Source organism: Hyposmocoma kahamanoa, unplaced genomic scaffold (assembly GCF_003589595.1).
Source record: "Hyposmocoma kahamanoa isolate Upper Pololo Valley unplaced genomic scaffold, ASM358959v1 93, whole genome shotgun sequence".
NCBI classification, from domain to species: Eukaryota; Metazoa; Arthropoda; class Insecta; order Lepidoptera; family Cosmopterigidae; genus Hyposmocoma; species Hyposmocoma kahamanoa.
In genome coordinates this window covers 6,027,281-6,041,796 of record NW_020654810.1, presented here as the reverse complement: position 1 = coordinate 6,041,796, position 14,516 = coordinate 6,027,281, and the positions used below count along the sequence as shown (strand labels likewise).

General features: G+C 39.6%; 1 protein-coding gene across 1 annotated transcript in view; it reads right to left on the bottom strand.

Moving 5' to 3' along the window:
• The window catches only part of LOC113237259 (integrin alpha-PS3-like), a 47,768-nt gene extending 34,275 nt beyond the window's left edge, over positions 1-13,493 (bottom strand). Inside the window, exon 1 of the mRNA XM_026473646.1 lies at positions 13,335-13,493. The gene's annotated coding sequence lies outside the window, so the exon portion shown is untranslated. The remainder of the gene's footprint in view (positions 1-13,334) is intronic.
• Positions 13,494-14,516: the final 1,023 nt, after the last annotated feature.

The window sequence follows — 14,516 nt, the reverse complement described above, 5'->3', positions numbered from 1 at the left end:
CGTTTGCCTAAAAAATGCCTATTCACTCTAGCCTTGAATAGCCCCAAATTGTACTTTTCGGGAAATACAGATAGAAGGATAGAGGGAAGTAGAGCATTCCATTCCTTTGCCGTACGCATCAGAAAGGAGGAGGCAAAGCGCTTAGTGCGAATAGGTGGAATATCAACGACATAAGAATGGAGTGCTCCGGACCTTCTAGTCGACCGAAGGAGGAACGGTGAGGGCGGAACCAAATTGAAAAGTTCCTGCGCACACTCCCCGAAATGTATCCGATAGAAAACCGACAAGCAGGCTACTTTTCTGCGATGATCGAGATTTTGGAGCTTCGACACCACAAGAGGATTATTGTTAATAAGTCTCTTTGCTTTACGCTCCACCGAGTCCAAGGCAGCTAACTGGTATTGGGCAGAGCCGTCCCAAAGGTGGCAGCAGTACTCCATACAGGATCGAACTTGTGCTTTATACAGATTTAAAAGCTGTTCAGGTGTGAAGTACCGCCTGACCTTGAAAAGTATGCCTAGTTTTCTGGCAGCAGTTTTTGCCAAGCACTCGATGTATCACCCAAAGTTGAGGTTGGATGATAAGTCCAGACCAAGTAGCTCAAGGTGGTCCCTTATCGGCACGGATACACCTCGGAAAGTCGGAGTAAGGTGTAGGGGACTCCGTTTTGATGAGAAAAGACACGCCTGTGTTTTAGCCGCATTAAACCTGACCCTGTTAGCATCTCCCCAGTCGGAAGCAGCTTTCAGACTCAGGTTCAACCGGGTGACCATCGCCTCTCGCTTACACCGGATCTCTTCACTGTTGTCTCGGGCGTCTGGCACATAACTCACCGCCACTGTGCTGTCGTCTGCGTACCCAAAGATACCGGGCATCAGCAGCAGGTCGTTGATATGCAGCAAGAATAGAGTGGCGGAGAGGACAGATCCCTGAGGTACACCGGCATTTATACCATGAGGAGCAGACGAGTAACCATCTACAACTACACGGATTGACCTATCCTTCAGAAAATCGCCTATCCATGTGCAAAAGCCAACAGGAATTCCGTAAGCTGGAAGCTTGTTTAACAGGCTATCATGCCATACCCTATCAAAGGCCTTTGATATGTCGAGAGACACGGCAAGCGATTCACCGCGTTTCTCGACAGCCTCGCTCCATAAATGTGTGGCGTACGCAAGAAGATCCCCAGTAGATCGTCCACGGCGAAAACCATATTGTCGATCACTGAGGAGATCGTTATCTTCGAGGTATCCAAGGAGACGGCTGTTCAATACACGCTCCATAGTCTTACAGAGTATGGAGGTGATTGCGATAGGTCGATAATTAGATGGGTCGGCATGGCTACCTTTCTTAGGTACAGGCTGTACATTTGCAAGCTTCCAGGATTTCGGGACTTGTCCAGAACTCATAGAGAGGCGATACAGGCGAGTCAACACCGGAGACAACTCGGGTGCACAGTTCCGCAGGACAATCGCTGGGACTCCGTCAGGGCCACTGGCTTTGTTGACGTCTAATTTGCGTAAAGCTTTCAACACCTCTTTTTGACGGATAGTGATTTCGGGCATTTCCGAGTCACATCGAGGTAGTGTAGGTGGTGTTTGCAAAGTAGCGTCAAGACGGGAGTTGGAAGCAAAAAGAGAAACAAAAAGATTTGCTTTCTCTTCAGCGGTATGAGCCAGCGATCCGTCATCTCTCATTAAAGGCGGAAGGGATGACCTGCAGAAATTCGCTTCGACCGATTTAGCGAGTGACCAGAATGCTTTACTCCCTGATGGGTATGAAGCTAACCTGACCCCAATACGACTAATATGGCCGAAGCGAGCTTTCCATATCGCTTTTTTGCAGGATCTAGCGGCTTTATTAAAGGCTTTCTTGAGACGGAGGGTTTCCGGTGCTTTGCGATCTCGAGCATCATCATCATCATCAGCCCAAGCCTGGTACGCAGATTGCTTTAGCGTTTCCGCAGAAGCACACTCAGCGTTAAACCAAGGGCGAGCTTTGCCGCTGGAGGAGACTTCGAAATACGGAATAAAGTATTCCATAGCCCGAATAATCACCTCAGAGACGGCAGACGCGCAGCACGTCGGATCGTCAGAAGAGAAGCACAGCTGCCGCCAGGGATAAGATGCAAAGAAATGCCGCATCGCATCCCAATCTGCTGACTTGTATCGCCACATCCTCCTAGTACTTCCCGTACTGAGATCGGGCGGGGAGTAGACAGATACAGATTTCACCAGACAGTGATCGGATGTCCCTAGTGGGGATGAGACCGATACTTGGTAGCGGTCTGGATCGGTTGTCAGCAGAAGATCCAGGCAATTGGCAGTGTGGTCGTCAACGTCCGGTACCCTGGTAGCGCAACTCACCAGCTGGGTGAGGTCTAGCGATAGAGCACATGCCCGCGCCTCTCTTCCAGCGTGGTCGGTTTTTTGGTATGGGAACAACCATTCCTGGTGATGGGCATTAAAGTCCCCCAAAAAGACAAGTTGTGCTTTAGGATACCGTTGTTGCACTGTTTCCGCCGAGCTGCAGAGATGGTTGAACAGCCTAGTCGTCTCCGGGTCTCCAGAATGCGACCGATACACACTGGCGTAGACAATTTGTTCCAGTCCAGTGTCTACCAGAACCCACATTACAGAGAGATCGGGGTCTTCAAGGTCACGGAGACGTTTAGAGCAGATGTCATCACGAGCGTAAACGCATGTACCAGCGCGCTGCTTAAATTTGTGCTCCAGAATGTAACCTGGGTAATGCAGATACGCCGTGTCCGAAGAACATCTAATTTGGGTCTCCGTGAGGAAGAGCATGTGAGGCCTTTCAGTCTCAAGATGGTGGTGGACAGATGAGAGATTGGAGTGCAGACCTCGGATGTTCGAGAGGTGCACTTTAAGTGAAAGGACGTGCATCCGCTGTTTAGCCTTCCTCAATTTTCTTGACCTTTTCATATTAGGGTTAGAGTGAATGGGGAGAGCGAAGGCAGTTGTACGAGACACTACTACTGAAAGTCATGCGGCACATACCCTATATGGTAAGCCGATGGGAAACTAGACTGGAGCGCGCGGGGACGCCCGAACCCCCCCGGGAGTGGCCATCGGGTCCTTTCATCCGGTCGCCAACCGGCACGATGGAGCACCCCGGGATTTTTCGCGAGTTGGCGGGGCAGCCTTTCACTGGAGGCTAGTCAGCTAATTGGGCCCCCTACTACCTGCGGTCGGCCAGCGGAGCACCGTGCTTCGGATCCCGCTACCCTCCGCATCTAGGTTCCCAGCGCAACAACAAGGGAGCCCCGAGATCAACCAAATCAGTGCAGTGCAACTGTACAGACCCTTCACTCTAGAGCGGCTACTCTGGGCGTCAAGCCGGAACACAGCTATAGCTGTTTGGCGGCTAGGCTTCGCCCAGAGGGTGGTCACCAGCCACGACCAAGGTCTACCACCGGAGTTTGTAGCTTATTTGGCACCACCCAGGGGTCACGTGTAGGGTCTCGAGGGTACACAGCCTACGGACGCGAGCTACTTAACCCCCAATTACAAATATATCGCACCAAGTAAAAGCCGTAATGTGTTACGAAAATGAGGCATACACTAGGTTGCATATTTATTTTCTCGAAATTCATACAAAACTAAAATAATTGTTTTTAAAATAAATTATGCATCTTCAGATTACAAAATCACTTGCCCGTGGAGGGAAACGTCTTTGTTTACCGGTTTACCCACAGTTATGGTGCTTTTGTAGTTTGTAATGACACAATTATGTATTTTTTCGCGTTTTCGACTGGCGTTTATCTACGGTAACGGTCGACGCGCGTTCTGAAATGTAGCAGCGGCAAGTAAGTGAATTTCACTTACATTGGGTACGCAAAGTACGTACACTTGCGACGTCTATCTAGATATATGTCTGTGTATAAAACTCACTACTAAATATTGTATTTGACCGGTTAACCAATTGTCAGCTGAAGTTTGTTTACTTTTAGTTAGTTATCTAAGCTTTTATACTATAGTTTGTGATTATTATTTTATTAACTTTGTATCAAAGATCGAATAATACAAAAAAAAAATCCTTCAATTTGACTGGCCACGAACCAACATCTGTTGCCATGCTGAGGTCTCTTACTAACTCAGTTACAGACGGAGTCGGCAGTTCTTACGAATTTCTCTATGTGCTTGTCAGAGCCACCTATGAGAAAACTATCACTAACAAATCAGGGAAATAGACATCTCAGGCAAATAAGAATTATTATTAAATTTTTATTGAATGTCAGAATGTTTCACCGTATTATTTATATTTTTTTTTGTGAAATTACTCCATTAGTTTCTTATAATTATAAATACAAAGATCGAACACTCAGAAAAACATCCTTCGAACCGACGCCTCCTAGCAAACCATGCCAGACGCTATGCCAACTAAGCCACGGTACGAACCAGTGGATTACTTTGGCGATTTAACTGATTGTTTTTTATATACCTAAGTATTTTAAAACATACGTCAATTTTTTTGTACGCGCTATCTTATTGTAAGATAAAAATATTTGCACGTAAGGTTATCTGAACTTTTTTTATCCAAAATACTTACAGAAGTTGAAAAGTCATATATTATTTTATTATATATAATATATTTTTTATTTTTATGATATCAAGTGACGGGATAAACAAGTCATACGCGTGCTGATAAGCGACACGCCTGACCTTAACAGTTGCTGACTGCCACTGCGCCCGTCAGCCTGAGACATAAGTTGACAACTCCCATGTGCCTATAATTTCGACCCTACTGGTACTAACAGATACTCGTAGATAGATACTTGAGGATAAGAGCGGTCCAGTCCAGTAGGAGAACGGTTGCTTCGAGGGTTCAAATCCTTACAACGACATGCATATCGCTAATGGTGAAAGAAAACGTGATGATACTTTTTTTATATTATCAAGTGACATCAGTTCGCGAAAAAAAAAGCTTCCTGATACTACGTTTACTTACAAAAGATGTAATACGAAGAGCTACGAAAATTTACAAATTATTTAAGCGACCTTTCCTTTTCTGATATATATATATATACAAATACAAGGCCTTGAAGAAAGCATTTGATGAGTTTTATGATCTTTTTTGCCTTCTATTCAAACTCTGTTTTCCAATAATAAAACTGAAAATTAAATTAACGTGCAAATCAAGCTGCAATATACTAAACAGCAAGAATATATGTAAAGCAACATGGACTGTAATAAAAAAAGAAACTATTCATAACTGTTCCAAAAATAATATGCATAAAATTATAGATAATGACATTGAAATAAGGAACCATAAAATTAATAATTATATCATAAAATCGATTTCTAATTTAAAACATAATAAACAATATACTATTCCTAATAATAGAATTTTAAATTAAATTTTTTTACTCCTGTAGACGAGAATGAAGTTAGTAAAATCATAATGTCGCTAAATAATATCCCGTCTGAGGGTTACCTATGACTCTATATGTACAAAAGTCGTAAAACATTGCAAGGATGAAATAAGCCACGTTCTTGCCTTTTTAATTAATTTCTCTTTAGAAACTGTAACTTTCCCAGAAAAATTAAAATGCTCCATGGTAACATAAAAAAGGAGATACAACAGACTTTACAGATTACAAAAACAACAGATTACAAATTATCGACCCATAACATTAATTCCTGTTTTTTCAAAAATATTTGAAAGAGTCATTTACAATAAACTTATCCTACTTCAATAGTTTCAAATTATACAAGAAAACCAATACGGATTTCAAAAAAGTAAATCTACACATTTACATGCATCTTTTCATATAATTAGCAAGATTTTGCAAAACGTAAATAGAAAACTCTACACGGCGGGTATATTTTGAGACATGACCAGAGCCTTTGACAACTGAGTCATATGCTATGAATTATAACGGACAAGTTTTGCAGAATGCCACAGATGTGACATTTCTAGGATTCATTGTAGATTATAAGCTGAATTGGAAACAACAAACAGAGAAAGTGTGCACTAAAATAAATAGATTTGCTTTTGCTCTGTATAAGTTGACAAGAGTGGCAAATAAATGCACGGGAATGACAGCGTATTTTGCGTATGTAGAATCAGCACTCAGATACGACCTTATTATTTGAGGGTATGGCACAGACTTTGGGAAAGCGTTCATTGCTCAAAATTGGCGTATACGAGTCATCTGCAACTTACCAACAGATGTATCAAGTCGCCCCCATTTTAAAACACTAAAAATATTAGCTCTGCTTTATTTGTACGTATTCGAAGCTAGTATATTTGTAAAGACGAATCAACATAAATTTATACACGCTAAAGACATGACTGCTAGAAGCTTAAGAAACCTTAAGAAAGTATTAGGCACAATTCTTAAGACTAAACGCTTCCAAAATAACTGTTATGCAATGTGTGGAAAGATTTTTAATAAGCTACCGTGTCATATTAAAACACTTCCTTTGATCAGTTTCAAAAAAAGAACTGCGCTAATGGCTCTTACAAAAATAAATTATTTCGGTTGAAATTTTTTTCAAATTTAAAGACTGATCCGTATCGACGCCTATATAAATCTTGATTTAGCTTATCTATTTATTAACGAATTTATATTATAATGTATTTTATTATGATATTTGCATGCTTTTGCCAAGGCTATTCAATTATTTTTTGTGAAATTATTCCACTAGTTTGTTATAATTATTAATATTTGTATTAATCTGAGTAATATCTGTATTTTTCTGAGTGTTCGATCTTTGGATCGAACACTCAGAAAAAATTCCTTCGATCCGGCCGGATTCGAACCGACCTCTTCTAGCTTACCGTGGCAGATGCTATACCAAGTAAACCACGGAACGAACCAGTGGACCTCACGAATTTTTCTATGTGCTTGCGTCGTATCTTTGTATTTGGTTTTTTCAACGACTTTTTAGTCGTAGCGCCATCTATGAGAAATCTATGAAAGTTTTATCACCCAGTTAGATATCTTTACAGTTACCAGCCCTGGCGAGAGATATCGCTATTCACTGTATTTTAAATTTTTCTTTTTTTTTTAAATTTTTTCTTTTGTGAAATTATTCCACTAGAAAATGAAACTATTTTTCCGGATTTAAATCGCGTATATTTGTTTTTTCAAACAAACCGACGTTTCGGGCCCTTTACAGGCATGGTCACGGTTGACTGACTACCACTAGTTTGTTATAATTATTAATACAACGATCGAAAACTCAGAAAAAATTCCTTCGATCCGGCCGGATTCGAACAGATGTCTTCTAGCTCTTCTAGGATTAAGTTCATCAATTTAATTTTAACACCAACATTTATAATGTACCCTGTTCATAGCGAATAAATGAGATTTGATTTCATTTGATGGAACAAACAAGTCGTGCGTTTGATGGTAAGCTACACGGATGTCCATAACAGTTGCAGTGCCACGAGCTTTAATTCGCAACCGACCCGACGTCTACTTGGTTGATGATATTATATAGAAAAGATACCGAGACCAAAACTGCAAAATGTCCATGAAACAAATAACGTTTAAGGCTCACTATGTGTAACCATGATTTTATTGTCAAAAAGACATTTTCCTGTTTGTCACAGCTATTTATATAGCTTATAAATGAGGATATTATTTCTGGGCATACCACATGTCTTTGTCATACATATTATAAATCGTAATTAGAACATACCTATCGTGTATCTTGTAATTGTTGTTTTTTTAATTTTAAAATTTGTATTTTTCTGTCTTCAATAAATAATAATTTATTCATCTTCTTTTGTGTCTTCATCTGTCTTGTTGTCAGTAGTAGTTGATAATCAACAAACACTTATTTGTGCTTTCGAGGTTATCCAACGAAAAAAGCAAAATTACTTCGGCTTTATCGTTTTATAACGACACCCGTTGACGTCTGTTACGTTGTTGAGTACGAGCACATGATCATAAATTGATATTGCTTTACATACGCAAAAGATGATGAAAAATATACTGAATTGCTTTGGCTTCTTGTCCTTTGTTTTCCTTCTATAAGTAGAGATCATTGTAGAGACAAAACAAAATTGAAATAAGTATACTATATAATAAGTATAGATACAAAGTAAATCAACTTGCATAGCATTAAAACATCCGGATATCCTCGTCGCTTAGCAAACAACACCGCTCAGGTAATTTGAAGTAAGTTTATAGGAGCGTGAAAAACCTGTTCATATTATTGTAAAAAGATTTTTTATAATCTTTTTAATCTATTATTAGTAATGAGTTAATTTTAACTTAATTGCTAATAATACTTTAAGAAATCTTTAATACAATAATATATATAAGTCTTTCGCGCTCCTATAAAATTACTTGGAATGACCTAAGCGATTTTGTTCGCTAAGCGATAAATTTATAGCTTGCATCTGCGTTTTCAGCATCGAGTTTATAACCAGAAACAGGGCGATCCATCCCTGGCAACTTATCAGGCAGATGAGCCTTATATCAGTTTTAAATTTAAATATCAAATCTCTTTGTGCTAAATCACAAATTATAAAGATGAAATAGTACAGCGCCAACAGCTGACCTGTGTATACGTCTCCGTATATTCCAAAAATATTCTGTATTTATTATAATAAAGATAATACCTATCTCTCACAATGGAAGGCTGTTAATAAAACGTCTAATTACAAAACAAACGGAATCGCATTTCATCAGTAATTAAATATTAAATATGTAATTTAACAATTTTCGTACATTATAGCAAAGCTCAAGTTGAAGTGATACAATTGACGACAGCCGTCAATTGCTTCAAATTCGGGCTGGCCAATTGGAGCGCAGTTGTTACCGTAATGATTTGGCAGAATAGTTTTCAAACAAATTAAATGACATTTCGTCTCTATTTCTGGTAATACGAGGGTAAAACTGAAAGTTCTTAGAACTGGCCACTTATAAACAATATAATAAAAAAATAATTCTTAAATTTGAAAATAGAACTCTTTGCCAATATTACTGAGTATATATTTCATTCATTTGTCATTTGTTTTACGATTTGGCGGCAAATTGAAAATTGTCTGTGTCACGTCAACATGAATTTAACACGAGAAAATTTTCGTGCAATGATTTTTTATGACTTTCGATGTCATTTAAGTCAACAAGAAAGTTATGATAGACTACGATTGGCCTTTCACGATGAAGCCCCATCTCGTGCGACTGTTTACAACTGGTTTAATGAGTTTAAACGTGGTCGCACTAATCTCACTGATGATTTACGTGAGGGACGGCCTTCTACGGCGACGACTGAAGATAACATCTGTGTTGTGCGGCGTATGATAGAGACTGACAAAAGAGTGACCTATCAGCAGATTCGGACAAGCTTAGGCATCGGTATGAGTCAAGTGCACAAAATCCTCCACGAACATTTAGCGGTCAGGAAGCTTTGCGCCCGGTGGATACCTCATAATTTGACTGAGGCTCAAAAACTTCATCGTGTGGATTGGTGCCGTAAAATGATTGAAAGATTTAACGGAGGTGACTCAAATGCTGTGTTCGACATACTAACAGGTGACGAAAGCTGGATTTACTGTTATGATCCTGAAACCAACAGACAATCTGCTCAGTGGGTGTTTCCTTTCGAGGAGTTGCCAACTAAAGTGAAGAGAGATCGAAGTGCGGGAAAAAAAATGGTGGCCTCGTTCTTTGGAAGGATAGGTCATTTCGCAACAATTGTGTTAGAGGATCAAAAAACAGTTTCTGCAGAATGGTACACTACCAATTGTTTGCCACTTGTCTTGGAAAAAGTTCGAGAGAAACGACCTCGCAGTAGGATCCTCCTTCACCACGATAATGCCTCGTCGCACACCGCCAAGCGAACGATCGACTATTTGGCGACATCAAACGTTGAATTATTGGGTCACCCGCCGTATAGCCCCGACCTCACGCCTTGTGATTTTTATTTATTTTCAAAAATTAAAGAAAAACTTAAAGGAAAGCGGTTTATGAATGCTGAAGAAGCGGTGGCTGCGTATCGCGATGCCATTGAAGAGACCCCTAAGGACGAGTGGGCATAGTGCTTTTCCCAGTGGTTCCATCGCATGCAGCGGTGTATTGACGTGAATGGACAATATTTTGAAAAGATATAATAAAACTAATAACTGGCTAATGTAATCAGTTTTTAATTTTCTAAGAACTTTCAGTTTGACCCTCGTATACTCGATGGTTTTCGGCAACGATATCTAACCTGTTGCTATCAGTCTTTCTCCTGAACTGTACTGACTTTTTTGCATTAACTAACTCATGTGAACACGCAGAAAATGGATCTATAGTTGGTTTTTCGATATTTTAAGGAACGATAATTTCTGTGGAGCAATGCCGCTGATATTAATAGAATCTTTGTCCTATAAAGACGTGCGGTTAGGGTAAATTACAATGCGTGTCCCACAGCGATTTTGAAAGTGTAGTATAAAAAATTAACATTCCGTTTTTTTTAACACGCCTATCCATATGCCATTCAGAGCTTTAAATCGCAAAGATCTTATGGATATAAGTTGAAATGGCTGTAATTTCACCAGCACCCTTACCCGTCTAAACTGGAACGCAGAATGCTCGAATTACCGTTTGGCGGCAGAAATAGAAAAGAATAGAAATAGGTAAGGTAGCAGTACTTCCTTGGACGAACTCTTTCACAAGGAGCTGTACTGCTGCTCAACTTCTTACACCAACGGCACAATGCATTTATCTTCTTCTTATTGTCTCGATGATATGCACTATAACGCTTCCATTGTGGTGACAGGATTTGCCATCGTGGTGTAAGAAATGGTTCGTTATGAAAACCTAATTTGTGTTAAGAATAGTATTTTCTTCATAAAAAATGGTTTTAGACATACGTTAATACGAGAAATAAAAATAAACTAGCTGTTCTTGACACTCGTCTTCATAAAGTCACAAATTTATTTAAGAGGCAAATTATATACGACTCTATAATAAGATTCCGGTTGATGTTCAAAATTTGCCACTTACGAGGTTTAAAACTATAGTGAAATAAAAAAGAAATCCTTGTTAGTGACACGTTTAGCTCTTTCAGATTGTTCCCATAGTATTTGAAATAAATATTCTAATGGATATATATGTATATTTATTTACAAATCGCAATCGTTTAGAGTTTCTTATTAATTGTTGTCATGGGATTTTGCTTTACGAATGAGCAGTACAGCCTCATATCTTTCTACATTAATTTTGATTAAAGGAGGGTCACTATCACCTACCGACCCTTAGTATATACGTGACGGGCACTATGACCTGGGGAGCTCATAACCTTTCAAAAAAGCAATCTAATTTCAATGTAAGTATAAAATAAGCTTATTATAATATTACTCATATTCATACCATGACAAACCTATCAACCAAGTAATGTATTATTGCTTTCACTGAAAGAAAGTCACTTTGACTGAAAGAACGAATGATTTCCCAATATTGTCTATTCCTTACTAAAAAATAGGAATGAAATAATGCTATATGAACTGTATAATGCCATCTCTTTCTTTTTTGATGTTCCGAATCGTCCTATCGTAGTGTAATGTAAAGTATTTAATTTCAGAGAAATTTACTGCCAAAAAAAGAAAAGTATGTAGTAATAAAATCTATTAAAATTACGTTGTTTTTAATTATTTTTCCGCATTTTCTTGAAGAAAAATAAATAAAATATGCCGAGGCTTGATAGTCACGTTGTGAATTCGGAATTATAGTCTACTGTTAACTGTTAGTGTCGCCAAGGAGCATGTAGATGACGCTGTCATAATTTTACGAAACAAAACATCGCGTATTTTTATTTAACGAGAAATTATTTCCTATGTACTAAAATAAACAAAATATTATAGAGATATATGTACATAAATAAGTTCAACTTAATTTTTAATCAATACAAATCAACATTTAGACAATAAGTTCGAAAATAATATTGTTTCCATTGCTTCCGTGCAACTATTTCAAAATTGCTAAATTTGACATAAGAACAATATTACTTTAAAGTCGCGTCATAGTACGAACTGAGTGAATAAATAGTCACAAAGCTGCCAATAAAACATCATAGTTTTAACATTATAATAAGCTTATTTTAAGCGCGTCATGGTACGAATAGTCTATGTATTGTATTAAGAGGTTGTGGTAGGCCCCCAGTGCGAGTACACCCGCAACGGGACCATCTAAGTCAGGTCCTAACCCCGGATCAGCACGTTTGTACGGACTTCATCCCAGTCTCTGTAAGGCTAGTGCCTTAGGTGACCCGCCCCGGGTGCACATACAGCACCCTCCCTATTTTTCAGATAGGCACCAGCTGTAAGCACGCTTACTTCCCGTCGCGCTGCGCACGACTTTGCCACTGCTGAGCCGCCGATTCTAAGTCGACTAATAAATCTACTCATTGGTGGCGGAGCTGTATGGCACGCTCACTTCCCGACGCCGAATGAACGGCGTCTCTCCAGTTCCCAAATTCCAACGCGCCCAGAGGGACCGGAAAATGTCTAGCTCATCCACTACTAGCTCTCCGGGTTAGTGCCGGAGACGCCAAGTATCAGTGTCCGGACATAGCTATCGACTTAAAGAGCAACTCACGTGCCCCGCGCGTCTCCTCGCCTCAGGCCCTCAACTAAGACGCGCTAGCTGCACGCGGGACGAACACCCCGGCCACACACCACCGGGGTAGACGAACGTGTCCATCACATCCTTACAGCTAACCGCAAACCCCGGAGTCCATACCCAAGTCCGGGTCCGCCAGAGACGCCCGTGAAAGCGTATGACTGGCGGAGGGCTTGGTCTGGACGCCCGTCGTTCCCTCATCTTGCCGTTAAGTCTCTCCGGAGAACCCTATCTCTCGGGTCAGATAATAGGGAATGAGTAGTACAGTTTAATTAAGAAGATTTCAAGGGTAATTTGTTTACCTACGAAATAAATATATATTCGATATGTGTGACGTCATATATAGCTGTTGGCGTTTTCAATTTCCTGCTGAACGGATTTCGATTCTGTGTTTCAATTTGATCTTCAATTTAAATATTTTTTTAAATTTTAATATTGAAATTTTTAGATACATGTCGACTCATCCGTAAAACAAAGTCCTATGTGCAGGACTGCTTATTCTCAGGCCACTACATTTTGTTCGTTGTTCTTCGCTGTGGATATCAGTTCGATCGTTGTTCGACTTTCTATTTCCAAAACGAAATAAGACATAAAAACTCTGATAAACGCCTATAGCTAGGCTTTGATTTGAATTATGATATTATATATTTATCCTCTTTTCGCTGTATAATCACGTAGGACTCTGTTCTTCGGATGATTCGATGTGTGATTTCATGTGATGATTCAAATGAATAGTGACTGTATTTACCTTTTTTGTGTCTTATAGTGTAGATAGGAGGTACTATATCCGAACAAAGAGCTGTGGTTCAAACCATCTACGGAGAACCGTTGTTTGGATAGATTGTGGTAGAAACTGGTTTCTTCGCCATAAATAGAACTGGCAAGATGTAGAAACGCCAACAACCAGGAGACTACTGTAACAAAAAAAACACTCTTGCTATGTAATAATACGAATGGAGCATTCTATTCACCTTGTGGAAACCTCAGATGACTAGAACTGGCAGTTAATACCGCCTTACCCTTTACATCATCGAGGGACTAGACATAGGCTGGGGTTCCACCCCTATGTTGTGAATATTACAAGGTTTCGCACGAAGCGTTACGATTTCACATTTATATGGCGATCAGCTATAGACGGAGTGGAATTCCCTGCTTGCAGAGTTATTCCCTGAATGCTAGAACTTGGGCCTTTTCCAGAAGAAAGTGAATAAGGCATTATTTAGGTGTGTATGCTCCATCGTCGACCTCGTAATCTTTTTTTAACCAATCAAGTGATGGTACACTACACGCCTGTCGATAACAGTTGCAATGCCACTCAGAGCTTTAAATCGCAAAGATCAGGGGCACTGCCACTGCGCCGGTCACCTTGAGACATAAGTTGAAAAGTCATGGGACTTATAGGCATATGGATGCCTGTAATTTCACCAGCACCCTTACCCTTCAAAACCTCACATGCTCAATGCTCACACCACTGCTTGGCGGCAGAAATAGGTAAGGTGGCAGTACTTCCCTGGACGAACTCTTTCACGAGCTCTACTGCTACTAAAACTACATTTCATTTAACGAAATTTAGCAAAAAAAAAAAACAACTTAAACATTCGAAAAAGTATACCGTATACCGTATACCGTATACCCTATTGATGTAATAATGTACGTAATTACGTAATTATATGTCAAAAGCTCAGAATAATAACGCATAGAATGATAGTATCATATGAAACGAACTGTCACAAGTGAGGCAAAAATCAAATTCATGTAGGCTAGTTTTAGTAGTAGGTTACTTTTCGGTTTTAGTGAATATTTATATAAAAATACAAGTTGAAACGCGTTACTTCCTTGTGGAATGTGATGTTCGTATCTATTTTATGTTTGTCTGACGTATTTTTATACTCTTTTACCGCACATCTCCTCATTTTTAGCTATAATTCTT